This window comes from Panthera leo, chromosome C1 (genome assembly GCF_018350215.1).
Source record: "Panthera leo isolate Ple1 chromosome C1, P.leo_Ple1_pat1.1, whole genome shotgun sequence".
NCBI lineage: Eukaryota > Metazoa > Chordata > Mammalia > Carnivora > Felidae > Panthera > Panthera leo.
This window is the reverse complement of record NC_056686.1, coordinates 161,453,678-161,478,318: the sequence shown is the minus strand read 5'-3', so window position 1 is coordinate 161,478,318 and position 24,641 is coordinate 161,453,678. Positions and strand designations below refer to the sequence as shown.

General features: G+C 43.3%; 2 long non-coding RNA genes across 2 annotated transcripts in view; both read left to right on the top strand.

Moving 5' to 3' along the window:
- Nucleotides 1-195: 195 nt before the first annotated feature.
- Nucleotides 196-12,477, top strand: LOC122227902. The gene is made up of 4 exons (XR_006206272.1): nt 196-415; nt 641-768; nt 12,064-12,251; nt 12,338-12,477. It is a non-coding gene; the product is annotated as an uncharacterized LOC122227902 (long non-coding RNA).
- A 4,913-nt stretch (nt 12,478-17,390) lies between these two features.
- LOC122226258 overlaps nt 17,391-24,641 on the top strand; it is a 35,010-nt gene continuing 27,759 nt past the window's right edge. Inside the window, exons 1-2 of the long non-coding RNA XR_006205534.1 lie at nt 17,391-17,561; nt 18,598-18,621. This is a non-coding gene — a long non-coding RNA (uncharacterized LOC122226258). The remainder of the gene's footprint in view (nt 17,562-18,597; nt 18,622-24,641) is intronic.

Here is a 24,641-nt window from a genome sequence, read left to right as displayed (position 1 = left end):
CGTGCTTGGCAAGCTGCTAAGGAGGAAAGAAACCGTCCTCAAGTGCCTGTGTCTGGCCTGCATTTGAAGGCACAGAACCCATCCAGCAAGATCAGTGCATTCTGTTGCCATAGGAATGTGGGAAAGACTGATAAATAGTGATGCGTCTGATTCTTTGACTCTCCTTCTGGTCTTTGTGCAAATTGCTATTTTTTTTTTTTTTTTTCTGGTGAAATAAACCATCTTGGTTGTCTTAAGAGTACAAGGAATAGATCTCATCTTCAGTTAATTACATCGCAAGTCCGTTTTCCTAGTCCTCTGGATATAGTTTTATAAAACACTCTACTCTTCATAACTATGAACTGTTTGAAGGAGGCGCTTGCCGATTATTTTATCAACTCTGTTGATTTTACTCTGAGAAGTGACATAATACAGGGTATGCTAGTTGGCTACCAGAATGCATTCCTTTTTCGTAATTTTAATAGAGTATATCTAGGCACCTGGCTGTCTTGCTACAAACTTTTTCAGCTTCTTTGCAGCCAGGTGTAGATCGCATGACTAAAATCTTGTCAGTGGAATGTGAGTGAAGGCTGATTCCAGATCTAGGCCTTCAAATTGTTGGATGTGTGTTTCCCTCAGGAGCGATTTTCCTTCCCAACAGGTCCCAGAGAGCCCATCATTAAAAATCCATACGAGGACAGCACCCCAGAGGACGGTAGAGCCACGATATGGCAGGAAGGACTCTGAGGAGCAGAGCACCCGGCTGCCTGACTGCTAACCGTGAGGCTGGTAAATGAAAAAGAAATAAACTTCAGTGTTCTTTGAGCTACTGTATTTCTCTTGTAGCAGCTTAGGTTTTTACCCCAACAAACATATACATTTCCCATACTTGTCTCCATTACACCTTCTTGGGAATTCACACCTTCTGTACCATGTTACAAGCACAGCTTTATAGGGTGGAGAGAGCTTGTGATCAGATCTAGGTTCAGATAACACATGCACTACTTGGATGTCACCCTGTGCAAGCTGGTCCTTCTTCATATACATAATGAAGATCATACTGACACATAGATTAAATGCCCTGGCACAAAAGGACTAAAGAGAGTTCCAGATGTATAAGAGGTACACAATAGATGTAAATTTCTATATAATTCCCTTTAACATCACCTAACAGGCCCAGTCCTTATGTATTATACACAAGAAAACTATGCAGCATGTTTTTCTGTGGTTCTTTAAATACCTGTTCTGCAGAAGAAATATTAATATTTTACTTTTGCTAAAGAACATTTTGAAAGAGGAAATTGTTGGATTGAGTGATAAATGTTGACTTTTTTTTTTTTTTGGCTAATAACATGCCCGGACTTCATGTAAATCTTGGAATTTTTAGGCTGAAAATGTCATTTTAGAATATCTTGCTTAACTCACCTTTTCTGTAAGTCAGAAGTTACTGAGGAGCAGAAAGGTTAAGTAATGCTAACAAAATGACAAGTCACAAACTGTTGCAAAGAGTAGGTTGTAAATTAGTTATTTGGAAATTGGAATTTTCTCACAGAAAATTGTTATTACATTTACAGAGTAGCCACAAAATTCTATTCAATACAGTGTAACTAAAATACCATAGGGGACTTTGGACAGTCAAGAAAAAAAAAGCAGTAAAAAGAAAGGCTAAGGAAATCCAAATATATCAAGTCAGCAATTGAGGCCATTGATAATCTGACCATAACCTACTTTTCTCTCATTATTTTATGTATCTCCATTATTATTCTTACATCTCCAGGTTTTTTTTTTTCTCATTATCCCTTTTCTGGTAAAGACACAAAGAAATTAAATTGCATAACCAAAATTGCACAGCTCATTACTACCCATTCAAAAAAAAAAAAAAAAAATGAGAGCCTGGCTGGCTCAGTTGGTAGAGCACGCAACTCTTGATCTCAGGGTTTTGAGTTTGAGCCCCATGCTGGGTGTGGAGATTGCTTAAAAATAATTTTTTTTATTTTTATTTATTTTTTTTTTTTAGTGTTTATTCATTTTTGAGAGACAGAGAGAGACAGAGCATGAGCTGGGGAGGAACACAGAGAGAGGGAGACACAGAATCCCAAGCAGGCTTCAGGCATAGAGCCCAACGCAAGGCTGGAACTCAGGGACCGGACTACAAGATCATGACCTGAGCTGAAGTCGGAGGCTTAACCAAATGAGCCACCCAGGTGCCCCAAAAATAAAAAAAAAAAAAAATCTTTAAAAAATGTTCATAACTTTACAAATAGTATAGTATACATAGGATTATCTTCATTGAATGACCCATATTGGCCTTAATGAATAGAAACAATTTTGGGACAATAGAATGAAAATCCTGTCAGTCTGGATCGTATAAACCTGCAAATTTTGGCAATCCATGATTTTCTCCTTAACTCAGCCTAGGACATCCATGAGCAGTTTCTAAAAATAGATAAATGATTAGAGATGAGTACAGATGAGAAAACACCCAACAGACACTTGTGATTCCCCTATTTCTTCACCCTACTGTCCCTTCTCCAAATTATTATTAGCATAAGAATCGTAAGTAATCATCCTAAAGAAATGAGGAATGTGGGAATTTGAAAGAAAGCAGCTTAAAAAGTATCCTAGTCAATGAAAATGTGCTGTCAGTCTGCTAAGGTATGAGAAATGTTCTATATTTTTATCTTGGGAGCAGTTACTCAGATGTATACATATGTAAAATTTCATCAAGCTGTATGATCAAGATTTATGTACTGTACTGTATATGTTACCTCAATTTAGAAAAGTGTATCCCTCAATTATAAATGTAATTATATAATTACAGCCCTTGTGCACAAAGCATTACTAGCATTATTGAATCATCACAAAGTGCTTATATAAAGTTTTTTTTTAATGTTTATTTTTGAGAGTGCGCATGAATAGGGTAGGGACACAGAGAGAGAGGGAGACAGAGAATCACAAGCAGGCTCTGTGCTGCCAGAGCAGAGCCTGAGGCGGGGCTTGATCTCATGAACTGTGAGATCATGACCTGAGCTGAAATCAAGAATCAGATGCTCAACCGACTGAGCTACCAGGTGCCCCACCCCTACTTTGAACTTTTAAAGATGTTGGTTAGAAAGATCAATATATAAACCACATACAAAGAATTTGTTAATGCTTAAGATGGCCACATTTCGCAATTGAACAGGATGAATTATTTCAGAAAATATGATAAAAACTGACTCCCATACATAAGAAGGTAAATTGTTTTCTATGATCCAAAGAATTGAAATCCATATCAGCTGTAATAAGATTCAACTGTAATAGCAAAAACAATTGGAAACAATTTAAATATCCATCAATATAGGGAAATGGTGAAGCAAGTTATAATACACTCATGCAAAAGAATACCTTCAGCCATTAAAAAGAATAAAGTGCATCTATATGAGCTGGCATAGGAAAATTTCTTACTCATACTGCTTTATGGAAAAGTCAGTTGTGGGGCAGTATGTACAGTATGATTACAGAAGTAATCTCAGTTACCTGGTGTGTATCCTTCCAAATAGTTACTGTATGTACATATATGCGCATACATATTTGTTTTTACATAAATGGGATTAAAATAGTTATGCAGTTTTTCATTTAAATAACTGAAAGATGTGAAGGCAATGTAAAGATGCATCTAGAATGACATCATATCTGAGAACTTCCGTGTATTCATTTGAGCCAAAACTCAAGGAGTGAAGAGGGTGTGAGCATTGCAGGCAGTAGGAACAGCCAATGCAGAGGCTACAAGGGAAGAAAGATCCCCGTGTTTTAGAAGAACAGATAGGCTGGGGTGGCTAATGTGTAATGAGTAAGAGGTTCTCAGTTACACAGGGCCTTGTATGTATGACATAGTGTTGAGCTTTCATTGTAACTTAAATGGATAGCCATTAGAGTTTTTCAACCACAACAACAACAAAGCCATACAGTCTGATGTGTGTTTTTATTTTATTTTCCTAAGTTTATTATTTATGTTAGTAATCTCTACACCCAATGTGGGGCTCAGATTCACAACCCCAAGATGAAGAGCCGCATGCTTTTCCAACTGAGCCAGCCAGGCGCCCTTGATGCATGTCTTCAAAGATCACTTGGAATCTTGATCTATCAGCCATCTCACCAGTCCTCCCAGTCATGAGAGCATCCTGTGACAAAGAAGCAAATGTGCTGGCTGACATGCCCGGGAGAGATGGAGCAGGAAAGGGGACGTCAGGCCAGAGAACCACACCAGGCCTGCATTATATACCTTCCAGGGCAGCACTGCCTAGCAGAAATAGAATGTGAGGCATGGATATAATTTAAATTTTTCTAGCAGCCACATTTTAAAGAAACAATGTTAATAACATATTTCATTTAACCCAGTATTCCAAATTTTTATCACCTTAGCGTGTAATCAACCAAAAAATTATTAAGACTGTTTAGGGTTGTGTTTTTTTTTTTTTTAATTTTATACTAAGTCTTCAAAATCTGGAGTGTATTTTACACTTAAAACACATGTCAGTTCAAACTAGCCACATTTCCAGAGCTCAGTAGCCATGTGGTTGAGTGGCTACTGCAGTGGCTATTACAAGTCTAGGGCTTTACCTTTCTTCTTCAGGAATTTAGCTTGAACTCATATCCCCATCTGATTTCAACACATCTCATAAAAAATCCTACTTTGCTCAGGCTGGCTGTGTTTTCATTTAAGGGTAAATATAAAATGCGTATAATAAATCCTAATTTCCTCTCCTTTTTTTGAAGATAAAAAGGTGTGGGGCTCGCTGACTATGGAGGAGGGCAAGAGGGAGACCAGTTATGGTAGAACCAATGAGATTGGCTCTTCATCTGAACTAGGCAGAAATGGAGAGCTGCAACTTGACTTGATCTGCTTGCTGGAGGAAGACACAATGATGGACTGAATGAGAGAAGGGAAGGGAGGAATCAAGAGTGACTTCTAGGTTTTTAGCCAGAGCAAATGGATGGTGCCATTTATTGAAATGGAAAAGACTCGAGGGAGGAGCAGTTATGGAAAGTGTGTGGAGGTAGGAATTGAGAATGTATTTTGAGTGTAGGCGACACAACCGGACTTCAAGACTTACTATAAAGCTATAGTAAAGAGGACTGTGTGGTACTGGTGAAAGAATAGACCGATCAATGAAACAGAATAGAAAGCCCAGAAATAGACCCACCTACATATAGTCCACTGATCTTTGACAAAGGAACAAAGACAATACAATGGAGCAAAGGTAATCTCTTTAACAGATGGTGCTGGAACAAGTGGACATCCACATGCAAAAAAAAAAAAATATATAGACATAGACCTTACACCTTTCACAAAAAAGTAACTTGAAATGGATCACAAACCTGAATGTAAAATACAAAACTAAAAACTAAACCTCCTAGGAAATAACATATGAGGAAATCTAGATGATCTTGGATATGGTGATAACTTCTTTAATTCCAAAGACACAATCTATGAAAGAAAGGATTGATGAGCTGTACTGCATTAAAATTAAAAACGTCTGCAAGACACTGTAAAGAGAATGAGAAGACAAGCAACAGACTGGGAGAAAATATTTGCAAAAGACCTATCTGATAAAGAATTTAACCAAAATAGGGATGCCTGGCTGGCTCAATTGGCTACAGCATGCAATTTGTAATCTCAGGGTTGTGAGTTCAAGTCCCATGTTGGGTGTGGAGCCTACTTAAAAAAATTTTTTTAACCAAAATATACAAAGTATTCTTAAGACTCAATAAGAAAACAAACCAATTTAAAAATGTTTTAAATGTAGGCTCAAGATGCCCTTTAAACACACGTGGTAGATATCCTGTTGGCCACTAGCTACATGTGTCTGAAGTTCGGAAGAAAGTTTCAGGGAGCAGATACATAAATTTAGAATCATTACTCTGTGGGTGGTATTCAAAACCTGAGAACTGAAGTAGATCACTTAGGCTAGAGAGAGAGTATAGGAAGAGAAGAGGAAAGGATCCATGAATGAGCCTGGAACAAAGGTCAAGGAAAGGAGTGGAGATCAGCCAAACAGACTGAAAGAAGCAGCTAACGATGTCAGAACAAACCAAGGAGAGTATGGTCAGAGGAGCCAGGGGAAGGCAGAGTTTCAAAAAGAAAGCAAATGCTGCTGAGTGGTTGAAAAAAGATGTGTGTAAAGGTGTGCTGGTTGTTGAGTTCTGTTTCACTTGAAAGTAAGTTTGGATGACTCTTGTGAAAAGTTTTGCCATAATTGGGACAAGAGAAATGGGATCGAAGGTAGAGGGAGATGTTCAGGCAAAAGAGGTGGTTGGGGGTTGGTGGATTGGTTGGTGGGTTGGTGGGTTCGTTGGTTGGTTCGTTGGATTTTTTTAGCAGTGGGAAGGAGGAGGGTTTGAGGCTGGAGGCAAAGAGGGAAAGGAAGGGACAGAAGTGTGGTCCTTGAGAGGTGGTGGGGTGACGGGGTTCGATCTGGCACATGGGTGGAGGACCCGGTCTTTGGTAGATGCAGGAATGCTTCTTCTACTGGGATAGAAGAAAAGACAGGGAAGACATGGGGCCTCTGTACCTTATTTCTCAGTGAAAAGCCATAGCAGAGGGGCTGTGGAGGGGGCAGTTTGAAGGGAAAGAGAGCTTTCACACAGCTCTCTTCAACTTGCCCTTTGCTTTTGTGGGGGTTTTTTCCTTTTTTTTTTAAACCAGGTTTCACGGGCTATCACAGAATCCTAGAAGCGCCACTGATTAAACCTTTACTTAGGCTGTGGGGACATGGTTTGTGGGGAGGTCGAGGAGCACTTGGGGTGCAGGCCAGCAGCCATCAGGTACTTCAGAAGTGTCCTAGTATGTTGTCAGTGTGGACACTGCACAGCCTGCCCGCTGAGTGTCAGTCCCTGGGGAACCTGCGCCTTCTGGCCCCTTGGCTCCTGCTTCTTGCCTTGTTCCAGCGCTTCAGGTAATCTCTCATGAGGCTTGGCATTTTGTCTATTTTTGTGGTAAGATTCCTTGGTTCTTGCCCTCGTGATGCAGGGCTCAGAGCCCGATGTGGGGCTCCATTCCACAAACCGGGAAATCATGACCTGAACCAAAATCAGGAGTCAGACGCTTAATTAACTGAGCCACCCAGGCATCCCATATCATTTCTTTTTTACTTGAAAATAGATTTAATGAAGGGCCATATTAGGTTTGGTCAAGTTTTTTAAGTAAGGAGCTTATCCCATAGCTTAACGGAAATGATGCCACATATGATACCTGGTTTTACTGAGGTCCTTACCCAACTTAAACCATATAATAAATGAAAGATATATTTCCTTTAAAAAACTTCTTTTTCTTAATGTTTTTTTATTTTTTGAGAGATCACAAGCAGGGGAGGGGCAGAGAGAGAGGGGAACAGAGGATCTGAAGCAGGCTCTGTGCTGATAGCAATGAGCCCGATGTCGGGCCTGAACTCGTGAACCGAGGTCATGACCTGAGCCGAAGTTGGACGCTCAATGGACTAAGCCAGCCAGGTGCCCCTAAATTTCGTTTTTTTATGCATCCTTTGAATAGGAATGACCAGCTGAGCTATAGGGGACTGATGCCCCACCTTTCACCTGCTAAAGCCTCCAAATATCACAAACACTGCTGATTGCTTTTTGCTTGCTAACAAAATCTCAATTTTGCTCCATAGTAAGTGTGCCCATCTCTAGGAGATGAATCATTATTAGCCCAAATTCATCCTGTAATCTCTCTTCTACTGTGCAGGTGACCCAGCTCTGGCCTCCGAAATGTAAAGAAGCCTGAGGACAGGGCTTGACACAGCTGGAAGAAGAGTGGATTTTTCCTCCCCTAAAAGAGGGAGAACGGAAGAGATTACCCCGCTCTTTTCCCTCCTGTTATGAGGACTTGAGATGAATTCCAGGGCTCTCTGGATAGCATTCCTTTTAGATTTGAAAATAATAGATTTAGTAAAGAACTGTATTCGGAGTAGTGGAAAAGGAAGGTCAAAAAGATGGGCATGGGCGCCTCGGTGGCTCAGTCAGTTAACATCCTACTTCGGCTCAGGACATGATCTCACTGTTCGTGGGTTGGAGCCCTGCATTGGGCTCTGGGCTGAGAATGCAAAGCCTGCTTAAGATTCTTTCTCTCTCTTCCTGTCTCTCTGTGCCCCCCACCCCCTCCAACACTCATACTTTCTCTCTCTCTCTCAAAATAAATAAACCTAAAAAAAAATAAAAGTGGACCAAGAAACATCACTAACTGGTGCTGATCCAAACCTGGATCAGCCTGCCTCCAGACGTCGTGTTTTGTGCAAGAATGAAATGCTCTCATTGTTTAAGACACTTTGGTTTGAGTATTCTGTTACTTGCAGCTAAAAGCCTCCAGATACACATGACTTCACAAAATTTGCCATGCTCAAGAGCATTTATCACTAACACTCTTTACCCTGACTCAACAAAAGCAATTCCCCACCTTACACTTGGCTGGTAAACCATGGTTCCTTTATAGCTTGTTAACTTTAGCTAAAGCTCCAAGGGTATTATAAAACCAAAGTGTTTTTAATTTTTCTGGTTTTCCAGCATAATTTGGCTAAGTGTAATAGTATAACTAAAATGATTTTTCATTAACTAATCTCTAGAAAAATGTCAGTATTCCCAAAGAGCCATTTTAGAGTTGTCTTCAAAATGTTTTTCAACCTTTCTGGTTCAGAATTTGAGTTCTTAATTGGGGTCCGCCTTTGGGAATTATTAGAAACTGACTATAAACAGGCTCTACTATTGCCTGAGGCAATCACATTATTTTTTTACAATTGCTATAAAAGCTCACCTACATTATTAAAACTCCAAATATTCTTCATTCTTTATGGCTTGGCATTTCATAATCTTATTTGTCCAGAACTTCAGTGCTTTATCCATTTTTATTGCTCAAGGCTTAAATTTGTTCTTTATTTAATATTATTGAGGTTTTTCTCCTTTCTAACCCACTCCCATCTTTATACCTTATGTCCCTAAAAATGCATGAATATGACCAAACCTCATTTCAGGGACCACTGGGTCAAACACTGTCATGTATAGAATTAACTATCAAATGTACACCTTCAGTTTACCAGAATTTCTGTTTTTCATATCTTTGTCTGAGAGTTCATACACAGGTGTTTTGGTTAAAGCCAGCTCCAAGAAATCCCTGACATTTTATAACAAGCAAAAACACTCATAAGCTAAATTTGCTCAGAGCCTAAATTAAGTCATGCAACCAGCCTAAATGGAATAAGTACAATTTTCTCTTCATTCTGAGTTTCAGTTTTTAAGTTGACCAAGGACGTTTTAGTTCTTAGCAATAGATAGATATAAGTGTATTTGCTAACTAAATGAATTGGGGTTAGCGGAGTAGAAAGAGTAACAAAACAACACTGACCAAGTAGGACATCAGTATTCCAGTAAATTCACTCAGTGCAGAATTTGAAAGCTGATACATATTTCTGCAAGTGGTTTATGGAACTTCTCAAATTCCACGTATGGCCCTGATCACATCAAGCAAGATGAATAGTTTATCGTCTGTATCACTGTAGGAAAAACTAGTCGTATAAACTTATTCGTTAAATTGAACAAGCATGTGGGGCGCCTAGGTGACTCACTCATTTGAGCATCTGACTCTTGGTTTTGGCTCAGGTTTTGAGCATCTGACTCTTTGGTTTTGGCTCTCTCAGTCGTGGGATCAATCCCCATGTCAGGCTCTGTGCTGGGTGTGGAGCCTGCTTGAGATTCTCTTTCTTTCTCCTGCTGCGCTACTCCCCCCAACTCCCCCCTCTCATTTTCTCTAAAATAAAATAAAATAAAATAAAATAAAATAAAATAAAATAAATTAAAAAAAATTCAACGAGCATATATGAGCCCAGGCCTGTGCCCATCAGTAAGGATTATTACCCTCTTAAAACCTAGGCCTTTTGGAGGAAGGTCTCAGAGTTGCCTCGGTTGTACCCACAGGCTTTTAATTTTGGAGATGACACAACGAGGCTAATGCCATTGAAGGAAGATTGTTCTTACTTACATTTCCCGAGAGAAGGGAGCACATTGTGCCACAAAGGCCACGTGGGGTAGCACCAGTTTTGGTCAGGAGGTAGAAGCAGTGAGGGGAAAGCATGGGCCAGAACCTTTATTGTTTCCCACAGGAAGGCAAGGCAAGGCAGAGAAAACAGGTTAATATTGGCTAGTTTGAGTCAGCAGGCTCTGGGCTATAGAGGTGGTCTCTTGTTATATGCTACCTGGCCCTGGGTTATTAGGGCAGAGGAATATTGGCTTGGTATGTGAGTGCAATAAAAGAGGTGGTGGGGAGTATGGACTCATGACCGATTGGAGGATTTGTAATATTATCAGGTGCCCACAAAAGCTGGCTCACGGAGGTAGATGTAAACAGCTCTGGCCATTAGTGTGACCCTGTAACCAATGGATGCCAAGTAGACAAATATAGAATCTAAGAAAACGCAGAACAAGAATCCACGTGACCAGGGAGTCTCAGCGCAAACCAGTCCTCTTACATAAAAACACAGCTTGGAAATTATACTGTGTACCAATAAGCATTTCAACCGTATAGCTATTCCAGGTTTTTATTACAAAAATGTGTAATAAAGAATTTGGCCTTGCCCAAAAACAGGTCTGGCCTTCACCCTCAGCTTCTTGAATTAATCTGTGTCATCCCGGATACGACTGTCTTTGTTTAGGGATAGGATGGCCACCCTGGATCTTAGAGTAAGGACCGGCCCCTCCAGAAAGATCAGTTATAATTTAGTGTGTGGCTTTGGATCCTGTAGTATCAATCTGTAAACTTCAACCATGGGGGCAATCAATCAGTGATGCCTACATAATGAAACCCCGTTAAGATCTCTGGATACTGATGCTCGTGTGAGCTTCCACGGTTGGCAGTTCTCCGTGTGCATTGTCACACATCAGTGCCAGGAGGGTAATGCATCTTTAAGCCACAGGAGAGGACAATGAAAGTCTCATGTCTGGAACCCTCCCAGATTCTGTCCTATGTGTCTCTTCCTTTGGCTGTCTTTCATCTGCCTCCTTTCCCGTGTAAGAAACCAAAACCATGAATAGAATAGCCGCAATGGGTTCTGTGAGCCCTTACAGTGGATTATCGAAACTGAGTGCTCCATAGCAGTTGGTGTCAGAAGTGAAGGCAGTCTTGAAAACTGTGACCTCAACCTGTGCAGTTTGTCTAACTCCAGGCAAAATCTCTACACATGTGTACTAGGCAAGTAAGTAAGTAAATAAGTAAACACATACATACATACACAAAGTTGAAAAATAAAGAAGATATTAAATAAAAAATGGACACTTCTCCTGAGGATCCCACAGTTAACTCTTTCTGGATTATCTTTCTAGATATTTCCTGCATAAATGTAAGCGTATATACACACTTTATTATTTCTTTATCATAAATGAGATTGTGCTCGACAACCTGTTCTAAAATTGCCTGTTATCCCTTCTATTGCATAAGTGGCCTTTGTGTCAGCACAGGTGGACCTCCCCCTGCGATCTGGATGGCAGGATGGTGTCCGTATGGCATGGTTGTACCATGATAGGAAGAGAATGGAGTCTCAGGGCTCTTACGAGATCACGTGACTGCACATAGTAGCACTCTTAGAACAGTGCTGATCCCAAAACAAGCAAGCACTCCCTGCCTTTGTTATCACTTGTGATTTAGCCACTCTCGATTGTGTACATTGCTATTTCCATTTTTTTTAATGATTTCCAACAAGGCTGCAATGGATATCCTCCAATTGTACTTATACCCAGGGATGGAATTACTGTGTCAAAGGGTATGTGCATTTAACATCTTGCTAGATGTTGTCCAATTGCCTCTGAAATTGTGCCAATTTGCATTCCCATCCCTATCCTGTGATTTGACTTACTCCCCTTTCCTCTCATTTACTGAGTATTATCAAACTTTTTCATCTTTGTCAATCTGATAGGGTTTTAGAAATTGCATCTCCTTGTAGCTTGCCTTTCTTTAATTATTGTGAGGCTGAGTACCTTTTTTACATATTTGTTCATTTACTTTATAGTACTTTTTCTTCCAGCTCCTTAATTCGCGTGCTTTAATTTTCTATTTGATTTAAGCAAACTCCCTATGTCATTTGAAGCTAGTATCTTGAAGGAGAATTAGGCAAAAGAAAAAGATACCAGGATGCTTTTCCAGCCAGTGTTTCCATATCATCATGACTTCCATGATGGCTCTCAACGTCCTTTTAAGAAAGAAAACAAGAACAAAAAGCAAAGCAAAATGAAAAACAATAGACTGGAAAGAGGTACTAATTTTCTCTGGTTGATTGAAGGGCTGTTGTTTGTTTGTTTATTCCTTTTGACTAAATAGAAATCATTCCCTTTATTTCAGCTTATGTCCATTTTTCCAGGATGGAAACCAACCCACCAAGAACTGGATCTTTTTATTCTGCAATTTAAACCAACTAATAAATAAATGTTCTGTTATGTCTCACACAATGTAAGTGGTAGGAGACAACAAACTGGTAACAACTTTTGTGTGTCTTGGTAAGTTTTTTTTTGTACTTTTTATAAGGTGCAAAATTCACAATTTTATGAGTTACTTTACTAAAAACAGGTTGACTCTTATTGTCCTAAAGTCTTGATTTTCAGGGGCACCTGGGTAGCTCAGTCAGTTAAGCGTCTGACTTCGGCTCAGGTCATGATCTCACAGTTCGTGAATTTGAGTGCTACGTTGGGCTCTGTGCTGGCAGCTCAGAACCTGGAGCCTGCTTTGGATTCTGTGTCTCCTTCTCTCTCTGCCCCTCCCCCACTTGCGCTCTCTCTCTCTCTCTCTCTCTCTCAAAACTGAATAAATGTTAAAAAAAAAAATTAAGAAAAAAAGAGATAGTCTTGATTTTCAAGTGACATTCACATTTTGCAAAGAATGCTTGTGTAAACTTTTCAGAAACTGATTTCTCCAAAAAGGAGAGATGCCTCCCCCACCGACCTGGCCACCAAAATGTGGCCCTGCCTTTCTTCAAATCTCCTTTTCTTCCAAAACCGACCTCTTGAAAGCTTCCCTGATGGGCTCCTTGTTTTTCAACTGCATAACCTCTTCCCTCCCCTCTCCTATTTCTCATACCAGGTAATAGTCAGTATCTGATTATACATATACTGGCTGACTCCACAAATTTGTGTATGTCCACATGCATCTTTCCTCCCCTGGTAAAAGTTGTAGAGCTCCTCTTGATTAGGTGTTCTACTAGTTATAAATATCTGCATCACACAATACATCCAAGCTCAGCAGCATACAGCAACAATAAGCACTCATTATCTCGCACAGCTTCTGTGGGTCAGAGACCCAGGAGCTGCTCAGCTGGGCTGCAGGCATCCAGATAAAGGCTTACTGGACCCAGAGGATCTGCTTCCAGGATAGAGCACTCCCACGGCTGGCAAACTGTGGCCAGATAGTGTCTAACCACGTGGACTCGTTTGCAGGGCTGCTAGAAAGTCTTCATGCTGCTCGCTCTGGCTCCCCCAGAGCCAGCAACCCAAGGGGCAAGGCAAAAACCGCAGTGTCTTTTGTGATCTAGCCTCTGAAGAAGTCCCACACTCATTTCCCAGGTTTCCTATTTGTTACTGTAGGGGTGGAAAATGTTTCCCTTCTTCCCTTCTAGGTTCTTGGGCTGGTCTGATAATTGATATAAGATGGATTAACAGAAGAAAAACAAATTTCAAACAAATGGGAGTCCCGTAAAAATATGAGACCCAAAGGTCAGCCAGGTGTTTGGAGCTTATAGAACATCCAGAGCCAAGGGAAGGGGTCGGAGTCTGGAGATACCAAGTGGAGGACGGCCATTCACAGGAAGGCACAGGAGAAGTTTGGAAAACAAAGCTGTCCTTTTATGTAGATAAGTTTCTTGGATAAGAAGGTGTCTCTCGTAATAGCTGTCTCCCTGAAACAGGCCCCTTTTCCAGTATAAATTTAGGCAGTTGAAGCAGGGGGCGGGGGGGGGGGGGGGGAGGTAAAGAGGTTTTCCTGAATCTGCCGAGTTTTGGTTGCCTTTAGCTCAAAGTAATCCTTTTGCCAAAGACACATATTTTAGGATGGCAAAATTTGCTCCCCTTCATTACATAGATCAATCCTCCCCAAGGGCATGAATACGAGGGCGCAGGAATCATTTGTGGCCATCCTGGAGGCTGGCTACCATTGGGATCCAGCCTTTTGTTCATTCTTTATGTTATGCCTGCTACATCACATCTTGGCAGAGATATAATCACTTAAAAGAACTCAATGCTGTAGGAATACCATAATGAACAGGAAACTGGTTCCTTTAATTAAAACTGATGACACATGTGTAAAAGGACAAGTCTTAGATCAGCCCACCTGGGAAACATCTCCAAGGCAGAGATGTGCCTGTAGGAGGTTGACTGTGGACAGCCCTCTGGACGAAGATCTGTGGAGAGTGGAGGCCGACTGGGGTCAGGGAGCAACAAGGACCTCAGCAAAATATCCGAGGCAGCTCTACCGCTGGAATGGCCCCTCAGAGTATTTACACCACAGAAATTGGCAAATGCTATGAGTCAGGGCTTTTAATCCCTGATTTGATCCCTCAGCTGGTCATTGATCATTTACCAGCACACAAGTGACCTATTGTATCCCATTCTCTGAGATCCAGAATGTATTATTTTTAGCATTTTAAGATCTCTAAGAAGTCCAACAATAAGGAAATGTGTTTAATTTTGTGAATAAGCATCCCCCAAAGATATGATGTGGATATAAATCTTAGTCCACAGACTCAAGTGTATCAGAAGGTATGTAATTTCCGGAAATTGCCTCACCAGCCTCCCACCCCCGGGGTTGTGCCCCAGCTCCAGGAGCCAGGAGGGTGCTGACTCACTGATCCATCCAGGCACCATTCAGATGCCCCAAATCCCAGCCCGGATCCAAGGTCTGGGCTGGCCCTCCTGTGATACTCAGGGTATGGGAAGCCTTGTCCTTGGGAGGGACACACTCTCTCGCAGCTCCTCTGTCCACAGCACTTCCTGTTGCCTCTCAGTCCTGTTCCACCCATTGTGCCCGGTTCTGGAAAGCTTCTGAGTGCAAACTCTGGTCTAGGTGACTTTGCTGACCTTTGCTACCTCCCTGGGCTCTGCCCAGCCACCTCCCTGAACTCTGCTGAACACACATGGACACGAGCCCCCTCCTTCCCCTCCCCTTCTCTTCCAGATTCCCCCTTCCCGTGATGCCTCCTCCTTCTTTCCCCTCCTACTCCTCACCCCTCCTCACCGTCCTCTTTTCCTTCCCCCTCCTCTCTCTCCTGCTCTCCTCCCTCCGGCTCAAGAACTTTCCGGGCTGGGGTAAATCCCACTCTATTCATCCAGACTTTGCTGGAGAATCAGCTGAATTCTCCTAAGGATTTAGGTTTTGAATAACAAAAGCCAGAAAGCCCGGTTGTTTTGTTTTCTATTCTAACAGAAGCCTCCCCTAGGGCAGCGAGAACCGGACCCCCTTTCAGCTTAGATGGGGAAGGAGAGTATGTAATTGGAAGAGACGGAGTAAAGGAGCTCGTATCTAAAACTACCTTTCCCTCCGTCACACCTGTTGTCACTTCGGAAGAGTTTTGTGGGGCACAGTTCAGGGAAACTCTGCAGGTGCCATCCCACGTGGCCTACAGAGAACACGCCGGGGGCCGAGGAGGTGCCGCAGCAAGGCTCAGGGCCCCCAGTGCGCGACTGACAGCGGGGGAGCGCTTTCCTCCGCGCACCGGCAGCCCTTCTGGAGTGGGCGCAGAAGGGGAGGGCGGAACGGACGGAATCCCGGTTGACCCCAAGTTACCGGAGTCCTAGGGGCTGCTGAGGGCGAGCGGGGTGGGGATGGGGGGCGGGGGGGGGGGGGGAGGTTGCTGTTCTTGACGGCTTCTTGAAAACCTTGGAAGAGTGTATCTTCACGGTTGCCCTTGTGTTTCCACAGGCACTGATTTCTGGCACGTTTGAAAAGGATCCTGACTCCCACTGTGATAGTATAGGGTTCTGAAAGCATCTTAAAATCCTTTGGAAAATTAATATATTGATCGAGAAATGACAAAATGTGAAAACTCCACCAGACTAAAAGAAATTCAAACCCGGTTAAATGGGCATGATTTAATAGCAGGCTATTTTTAAATTGTTTATTTCACACAGTGTTTATATTGGTGGCAACTATGATAACAAATCCCAGGGCCTTGATAAGATCAACAAATTACCAAGTGCTAATTGTTTCTGGCAGGTGTAAGTGAGGAGATAAATAGCATATAAATTAAACTGCTGTGTGTGAGGGTGCCATTCCGGGACTCACGACTTTTCTGCACTCTGCAGCTAAGTAATTCCTCTTATCCCATAATTAGACACTTGTACCTTTAAAAACTGCACTCATTAATGCATATATTATCCTTCCACTGCCAGAGTTAGAAGAAAACAGATAAGGGGCAGTAGTCTAATAAATTGAATATCAATGACATTGCATCCCTTTGTCACCTTTGAAATGCAGGCCATCTGTCTTGGGTCACGTTTGGTCATCTACATAGTTGTTCCATGTGCTCAAGGGTGGCTGTCATCACAGCTGGGCCTGCGTGGCCTGGCCCCTTTCAAGATCTTGCCTCAGATCTGCTTTTTTTTTTTTTTTTTAAGTTTATTTATTTATTTTGAGAGAGACAGAGACAGCACGAGTGGGGGCGGGGCAGAGAGCCAGGGAGAGAGGGAGAATCCCAAGCAGGCTCCGTGCTGTCAGCACAGAGCCCCAAGTGGGGCTCAAACCCATGAACCATGAGATCATGACCTGAGCTGAAACCAAGAGTCGGACACTCAACCGACCGAGCCACGCAGGCGCCCCTCTCAGATTCACTTCTCAGTGTTGTTATGCCACCACATTTATTCAATGACAGCCGAAGTGTCTTAACTTTATCATAAATGCCAGTTGTCCCCTTCCCGGCTTCCCATCTCAAGTGAGAATCATAAGGGTCGAATGTTACTACCACATTATTTTACTAGAAATGCAGACATACAGCGCAATGCAATGTGACAGGTTGTTTTCTTTCCTTTTTTCTTCAGCCTCTGTACATCTGCTTAAGAGTGTTATCTGGATAATGTTATTTTTCATTCTGCTTTAGTCATGGTATGTCAAATGCGTTTGAAATTCTAAGGACAAAAATGCATCCATTCGTTGTTAATTTCATCCATGTATCTGTCCATCTGCTCATCCATTTATCCATCCATACGTTTACTTCATCATTTTTTCTTTGCATTTCTTTACAAAACTCTTTTGGTTCAGATCCTGTGCAGGGTGCTAAATAAAAGACACATTTTTTTCTGCTGAGCTCAGAGGGAGAGGCCAGAGTTGTAAATACTGATTACAGCATAAAGCTGTGGGGAGGCCCCACCCAGCGTGGGCTTGGGCAGGAAGATTCCAGTGAGGAGATGAGAAAGCCAAGAGGAGCAGCAAAGAGCAACAGCTTGTAAGCCCTTGGGTTGGGCTATCCTCAGAAGCACGTAAGTGCCCTGTGTCTGGGGTACCCAGTGTCCAGAAGTAGCCTGTGAAATGAGGCACAGCACCTGGCCAAGCTTATCCCATTTTTCCCTCCCGGCAGCCCTGTGATGTAAGTACATTTCTAGCTGCTCTATGGTGGGGATCAAGAGGGATGGAGGAAGAAATCCGTGCCACCCCTGCCTACCGTGACCTTGGGAAAGGAACTTAACTTCTCTGGGTCTCAGTTCTTCGTATGTTAAATAGGGATCAGAACAGTTTCTCTCTCTCAGGCTTGTGAGGATGAAATGAATTTGTAGGTAGCAAATAGCAGCTATCATGACTGATCCCACTGATTAATGTTGGTGAGTGTAATTAAGTGACCAAACCACCCAGCCGAAAGGGGCCGAGTCAGACTGGAGTCAAACTAAGACTGCTTCCTTCCCTGGGGTACTATGTCCCCTGGGACCACACAGGATGGCACCGAATCAAGACCGGGTGCAACCAGGAAAGGCTTCCTGCACAAGGTGGCATCTGGGCTGAGTTTGGTAGAAGGGCAGGGAGTTTGCCAGGGAAAGAGGTGGGGAAAGGGGATGGAACAGACTGTGTGAGGCCTGGAGGCCTAAGTCTGGCATGTTGAGGGCACTGAGATAAGGCTGGGGGGTGGTGGGGAGAGTGGGGCCAGAGCACAGATGAAGACCACCCGGGGTGTTTGGACCAGATCTTGAAGGCCTTGCAGATTCTTTGTTTTCTGTTTAGCGCCCATATGCTTCTATGAGGAGGTAGGAAAAAGTGAAAGAGGAACTTAAAAGTACAGGTCACCTGTACTCACAATTTACTTACTGTTTCTCTTGAAATGACTTGCTCTTTTTACATAAATTTGTTTTCAAAAGAAACTTTATATCGTAACCGTAAATGGTAAGCCCACGATAAGCCCCCGGTGCCAGATGTGTTCCAGAATTCACATTTTTTTTTTTTTCTGATTTCAAAAGGTGATATAATGCATATATGCAACATCACTTAACATCCCCGGAGGGCCAAAGAATGAATGAATATTTCTGCAGAGAAATGTATGAATATTTACACCAAGCAGCATAAAGACTATTTATAGATTGCCTCAAATCAGCTTTGGCTCCAAACTTACAAAAAAACCTTTCATTTTTTTTCAGAGCTTTTTGGAATTCAGAACGTGGGTGAGTAGTATCACTTGCTGGAAATAAAAGGTAACAGAAAAGATATTCATTGCAAACGAAGCAATGTGATTAGCGTCCAGCTCACCCTCCCTGCTGTGGCTGCAGAAGGGCTCTTGTTGAAAGGGAGAGTCACAGGGAGGTGTTGACAGCCTCCCCTGGCAACGTTAACAGTGGGAGAACTGGGAGCAGGGAGTCCAGGAGCTCCGTGTGATATTCTTGCAACTTCTCTGGAAATCTAAAACGATTCTAAGTTAAAAGTTTATAAAATGAGCCAACAAACAAGGTGACTAACACCAAACCGGACTTTTTTCCTTGACACTGAGAAATGAGAGTAAAAAGCAAACTCACTGTTCTCATGTAGGCACCCCATCTTCTAATGCCTCCCCGTCATCCTTCCTGAAGTCATCCCAGGGCAGCTCTGGGCCTTGGGAAATCTTGGCTGGGTCTGGGCTGGGTCAGGCCAAGGGCCTTGGGCTTTTTCTGTAGACGATGAGGTTTGATTAGAGGTGTGTAAGTGGGCTTGGGGGTGCCTTCATCCTGGTGCAGAGATGAGCAGTTTGGCAGGAGTAGAAGAAGTCGGGCAGGGGGAAGGAAATGTTGGTGGTCATGAAGGGACAGATGTAGGACGGATATGGGAGGGTGGGAGGGCTCAAAGTCCCCACTGGAGGTGCTGGGGCAGGGCCGGGGTATGTAGGAGGTGTGTTAGAGGTCTGGCTGGGGCAGGATGCTGACTTTGAGGGGGCCTAAGTCACCTTAGGGAAAATGTCCTTCATGGGGCCAGAAGCCAGAGCTCAGAGCCAGAGACACAGATCATAAAGGGGCCCTGGAGCTGGAAGATCTCTCCAGGAGAGAGAAAAGAACCCTCTGTTGCCCCAGCCCCTCAGGTCCCCACCCCCACCGGCTCGGTGATTTAAACTGTGGAGGAGAGGGAGGAGACCAGGCTTCCTACAAATTGGGAAACAGGCAGGGAGCCCCTCATTCTGGGTGGAAAAGGAAGCTTCGTTCCTGGTTGTTAACCGTGAGGCCAAGGGGCGTTGAAATCTAATTCACAAAGGACGGAGACCCTCCCCTACAGGGCCTGATTCCCGATTCCCAGGGCTGCCTAAAGGGGAGCTGTTGTATCAAAGGCAAAGGAACCAGTACCAAAAAAGAAAAAAGAAAAAGAAAGATGCACATGGAGACGTCCCAGAGAAAGCAAAGAAACAGCGTGGGCTTCTCCAGAGTCTGCAGGCCTGTTTGCACGCAGATGACAATCATCCTGCCCACGTGCCTGATTTTGCCCCCCAAACTCTCTCCTGTCTACCAGCCTCTTGCCTGATTCAACACTGGAGACCAAGCCAATGCTATTCTGGCGCTTAACCCAGCTGCTGGAAGCAGGAGAGAAACTGGGTACCTGGGGCAGGTTACCGACCCTGGATACTGGCCTGCAGAGGCCATTCTGGCCCTGGACTGCCGGTGGGGCCCTGGCCTCCTGGTGCGGTCCCCTGCCCCCCGAGGCTGGGAGGAGTGGCAGCCGGCTGCGGGCCTGCCCGGGAAGCCGGTCAGCCTGACATCCCCAGCAGATGTCAGTCTGGGAACAGGAAGCAGCTTGTTTGGGGCTTCTAAAAATAAATAAATAAATAATAACTATAACCACAAGAATCGTCTTTTATTCCAAAGTAAAAAAATGCTTTAATGACTAGAGCATTTAGCACATCGGGGGTTTTCATTGTTTTCAATTATGTGCAATTCTGAAAGGAGAGCACAAATTCTGAGCCTGAATGGAGAATTGTGGGGCTGCGGATTTGTGCTGTTTTAAACATTTGCTTTACTACTTTAAGAAGAGAACTGTAAAATGGAAATAATGATATATTATTACAAGTAAATTACACTGTGGAGTAGCATTAATATTGCAGTTGAAACCTAGAATTTGAAATAAAGATGGAAATATTCATTTGTACATAGTTTTTGTTCTTAGAAAAATGATTTGGAATTAGGCGAGAAGCTTCCTTCTGCGTCTGCGTACCCAGCCAGGCTCAGTGCTCCCACCCAGCCGCCTCGACCACCCCTTCAGCCCAGCAGCGGGGCCCTGGGGGGCCCGCTGGGGCAGGGACCCCGGAGTTCTCAGTGCCTGGTGTGCTGGCACAGGGTGGGGGGCCTCCATGCCTCCCCAGCAAGGGGAAAAAAATTAATGCATTCCAGAAATACGTGATTTGGAAAGCAGAGATGGGGTGGTGGGTGGACCTCATAGTTTTATGTGCGTGGGGACAGAAACTGGATGAGGAGATGGTGATAGCAGGTGATAGATGAGCCTTACTTACTCTTTGGTAGTCACTCTCTCCCTTCACAGAAGCAGGCAGGCCCTATTGCCAGACCTCGTCCCCCATCCGTGCCTCCCTCCTCCCCTTCAGGGAGGAGGGCAACAGGGGAAAGCTTAGGGTCTGTTACTTCCTTCTATTTGTTTATTAATTCGAGTGTTTTTTTATTAATTTTTTTTTTCTTTTTATTGGAGAACTCTCCTCCCTCCAGTGTTTTAAAACCAACCTCAGATAGCTGAGCCCTGGTATGTTTTCTGAACCAAACATCGCGGCCTACTGCGCCCCATTACTTCTGAGACCAGGGCCCACACTGCTCCCGTGGCCTCCCCAACCAGTGTCCGACCTGGCCCTGTCCACTCAGCCAGACTCTCTTCCAGTCTTCTCTGCCTTTGCCCCTGGGGCCTCTCAGTAAGGCTCCCTCTCCTCCCTCATCCCCCATTCAGGCCACCAAGCCCACCTCCGGGGAGATTCTGCGGCAGCCCCTCCCCCTCCGGACGCCAGTGTTTCTGTCACAGCCTTAGCACTTTTAGAATTTACCAGTGTATTCCCACCCCCACACCCCCCCCCCCCGTTTGATCACGAGTTCCCTGGAGTAACTGAATTCACATGTATACATGTATACCCCTTGCCCTTGCAGGGAGTAACAATGCATGGTTGTTGAATGAATGAATGAATGATTTGGCAGTTTGGGAGGTGGGATTGGGAAGTATTATTTATTGAGCACATCACAACAAAAGATGGGAGGCACCCGGCTGGTTCAGTCAGAAGAGCATACGGCTCTTGATCTCGGGGTCCTGATCTCTCTTTTTACAAATGAGGTCAGAGGCATTTAGTAACTTGCCTCAAGACACACAGCCAGGAAGAGACAGAGCAAGGATTACAATTCAGGTCTGACTCCCCCCCATCATCTTTGGACCCTGCGCGATGGAGTGAGGGCTGACTCACAGAATCCCCAGCATGTACACTGAGCACCACAGAGACCTTTATGGCCCTCATGGGTTCCTTGGAATCTCCAGGATGGCCTGGCAAATACCAAGGGTCCTGATAACCAACCCGTACCTCCCACCTTTGTAAACTTTTATGTGCAAGACTTCAAACCTAGAGGAAAGTTGAAAGAGTAGGAGAAGGAACATGAGTGTATCTTTCATATGGCAAATACCCATGTGCCCTTATACAGGTATTTCTGTTAGGGGGTTGGGATTTTTCGGTTTTTGGCTTTTTTGCTAAACTGCTTACCTTGCAGATATTATGGCACTTGACTTCTAAATATGTCAGCATGTTTCTGTTAGATTTTCCTCCATAACCACAGCACCATGATCACACCTACAAATTTCACATATACTTGATCATTAAAGTAGTCTTTATCCAAATCCCCTAATTAGTTCAGAAACAGCATTTTATAGCTGTTTTTGATTTCATCAGGATCTGATGAAGGATCACAGATTTCATTGAGTTATCTTTTCTCCTTAGTCTCCTGTAACCTCAATTTGACGTTTTCTTCTTTTTCACGATCCTGATATTTTTGAATTTAGACTAATTTTCTTAAAATTAAAAAAAAATTGGGGCGCCTGGGTGGCTCAGTCAGTTAAGCATCCAACTCAGGTCACGATCTCATGGTTTGTGAGTTCGAGCTCCACATCGGACTCTGTGCTGACAGCTCAGAGCCTGGAACTTGCTTCAGATTCTGTGTCTCCCTCTCTCTCTCCCCCTCCCCTGCTCATGCTCTGTCTCTCTCTGTCTCCCAATAATAAACGTTAAAGAAAAAAAAAGATAAAATTGTTTTTTCATGTAAGCTCTACATGCAATATGGGGCTTGAACTCTTGACCCTAAGATCAGGAGTGGTATGCCTTGCCAATTGAACCAGCCAGGTGCCCCCGGAATAATTTTCTTATAGAGTGTCCCACGTTCTGGATTTGTCTGTTCCCTTACTTTTCTTCCCAGGAATGCTACATAGGTGACCTTGTGTATTTACCACTCCGTTATCTCAGGAGGCATGTAATGTCAGTCTGTCCCATTATAGGTGATGTCATTATGTTTGATTACTTGGTAGGCAGCCTCCAGGATGGCCCCAATTGTCCCCAGCTCCGGGAATTCATATCCTGTTTGTCTCCCTCCCCTTGAGTGCAGGCTAGACTTAGTGACTCACTTCTAAAGACTGGAACATGGCGGGAGATATAGAATGTCACTCCCGAAATTAGGTTATAAAAAGATGGTGGTTTTCATTTCGGGAGCTCTCTGTTTGCCTCACTTGTCCTGAGGGAAGCCGGCTGCTGTGCTGTGAGGCAGCTGCGTGGAGAGGCCCACAGGGGTGATCTTGGATGTGAATCTGCTGAGGCTGCCAACAGCCACCTGAGTGAAATAATCGATGATAATAACTTCTTTCTGATAGACTAATTATCCCAAATTTGGTCAGTAGAAGTCCCTTTAAGCTGAGCTCCTTCCCATACATTCGCATCAGTCTTTGTGCACTTTCTTACTTTCTGGCTCACTCTGTACTCTCCCTGCCCCAGACCTGGAATCAGCCGTCTCTCCAAGGTTTCTTTTAGTGGAGAATGGCATTCAGAAACAAGTTTTGGCCACTAGAATAGTGCAACTGGAATATCATTGCTTATAGACCCCTTTAGTGGACAAAGCTAAAAACTGTATTTAAAGAGTTTTTAATTAAAAAAATTTTTTTAATGTTTGCTTAGTTTTGAGAGAGACAGAGACAGAACACGAGTGGGGGAGGGGCAGAGAGAGAGGGAGACACAGAATCAGAAGCAGGCTCCAGGCTCTGAGCTGTCAGCACAGAGCCCGACTCAGGGCGCTAACTCACAAACCATGAGATCATGACCTGAACAGAAGTCAGAGACTTAACCGACTGAGCCATCCAGGCACCCCTAAAAAAAGTTTTTAAAGAAATTTATTTCAATTCAAATCCAGCTCCATAGAGTTCTTCCTTCCATTCCCATTCCATGTCTGTATCTCTCTTCCTCCACAGTGAGAACCCTGATTCCCAACCGCATCAATGTATTTCATCATTTGCTCTATCCTACAATGTACTCAAAATAGTTTCAGAATTACTACTCCAATACCATTTCAAAGAAGCCTTCTAAGAAAAAAATTCAAGACTTCTTTGCAGTTCTGTCTGTTCTTAGAATGATCCCACTAAAGGTATACACGGACAGTATTTACAAACCATTGAAATGAAATCTGTGTGTGTGTGTGTGTGTGTGTGTGTGTGTGTGTGTGTGTGTGTGTGTGGTTCCATTATCAATTTGATATACAGTCAGATTTCTTTGTTTCTATTTGCATTTAGTTTTAGGGTTTGCTTTCTTCAAATCTTCGAAAACAATTTATTTTTTAAAGATTTTATTTTTTTAAGTAATCTCTACACTCAACATGGGGCTCGAACCCCCACCCCAAGATCAAGAGTCCCATGCTCCACCAGCTAAGCCGGCCAGGTGCCCCTGAATGTACAGGGTTAACTTACAGGGCTAAAGTTACAAAAGTTTCATAAGGTTTAAAAGTCAAAACTATATATAAAAATGTACATTCAGAAGTCTTATCCCCATCCTTAAGTTCCTTCCACTCCATTCCCACCCATCCACGATAAGCAATGTTTTTATTAGTTTCTGGTTTATTCTTCCTGTGTTTTTTTTCTTATGCAAAATGTAACATGATAGGGGTGCCTGTCTGGCTCAGTTGGTAGAGCATGCCAGTCTTGATCTCAGGATCATGAG